Genomic DNA, 1489 nt, shown 5'->3' on the forward strand with positions numbered 1-1489 from the left:
CATACTGAAGGTTTGATCCAGATCAAAACAAAGTTAGGATCAGGTGATCTTTTTCTTTTGAACAACCCATTTTAAAGATTTTATCCAATCCAATCACTTCTGAACATCTGGGCCCGGCTGTCTGAATGGGAGCAAATCCCTGCAGCAGGTTCAACATGTGCTGGAAATCAGGTGTCCACATACTTTTGGCCATATAGTGTATTACAGCTTGAGACATTTAGTCACTGTGTTTTGCCCTTAAAGTGTTTGCGGCCTTCACATTTATGAAACTGTGCAGATTGTAGAATTCTTGTGTTTTCAGCTCTAATAAAACACTTTGTAAAGTAAAGTGGTGGTGGAAACTTTTTATATACAGTCTATGCATGAGTCTATGGGTGGAAAGTGTTTTGATTTTTCTTTTTAAAATAAACAGTAATTACTTTGAAGTATATGTGTGTTTAAAATGCACAATAATGTGTAATATATAGGCTAAATAATTATGTTTGGGTGTGAAATTGGGTTCCTGCTCATCCACTGATCTCTTCTGGGGCGCCGGAGAGAGAAATTAAGCCAATCAGCGTCCTCAAATCTGACGCCTGCAGGACGCTGCAGGATCTGCCCCAAGACAGTCAGTCGGTGTTAGAGGGACACGTGACGACGTTATTGATATTGATATATTGATGATACTGACGATGATCTTAAGACAGCTACCGTTTTCAAAGGCACCTCAAAGACCGTGCAAAAAGAACTTTTGGACTGCATGCTGTCAGTTCTTGAAATCTGGAGGAAGTAAAAACTGTAGATTATCTTGCTCTTCAGGCAGATGAGACAGCTGACATCTCCACCCACTGTCAGCTGGTGCTCGTGCTACGGTACATCGACAAGGAGAACAACAGCTGTTGGCTGCAGAGGCAAGCTGGAAAGTTACAGGCAGCTCTGAAGTGTTAAGATGAGGTTATTTCCAGTGGTGGACAGTAACTCTGTGTTTTATATAAACAGTGTTGAAATATTGGCATTCACAGGTGGGTAAAATACTTTTTGAGACTCTTAATTACTAATATTATAATTACTCTTAGTAATTTTTGTAATATGAAATAGTTATTGTCCACACATGCTACATTTTCCCAAGCATTTCTGAAGCCCAAGTCTGAAATATAGAAGTACCAAGACATCAAGAGGGGACAGAGCCTTTGCAGTTAGGACACCGAGGCTCTGGAACAATCTACCCGAGGAAATTAGGCCGACTCAGTAAACTCTTTTAAATCCCTTGTTAAAAAATACTTTTATCGAAGAACATTACCGGATTTTACATGATTTTATTTGATGTATATTTTGAAGTGACTTTTTTTTCTTCATGTTAAGCACTGTTGCGTTTTTTTCAGATTTTGAGAAAGGAGAGGCTGGATCCCATTAAAATTAACAAGAAAATTTAATAAAAAAATAGGTGAATAAAAGATGGCATTACAGAACAAACAACAAAACATAAACACTGCAGTGGACTGGAAAGTTG

Source organism: Micropterus dolomieu, linkage group LG01, assembly GCF_021292245.1.
Source record: "Micropterus dolomieu isolate WLL.071019.BEF.003 ecotype Adirondacks linkage group LG01, ASM2129224v1, whole genome shotgun sequence".
NCBI lineage: Eukaryota > Metazoa > Chordata > Actinopteri > Centrarchiformes > Centrarchidae > Micropterus > Micropterus dolomieu.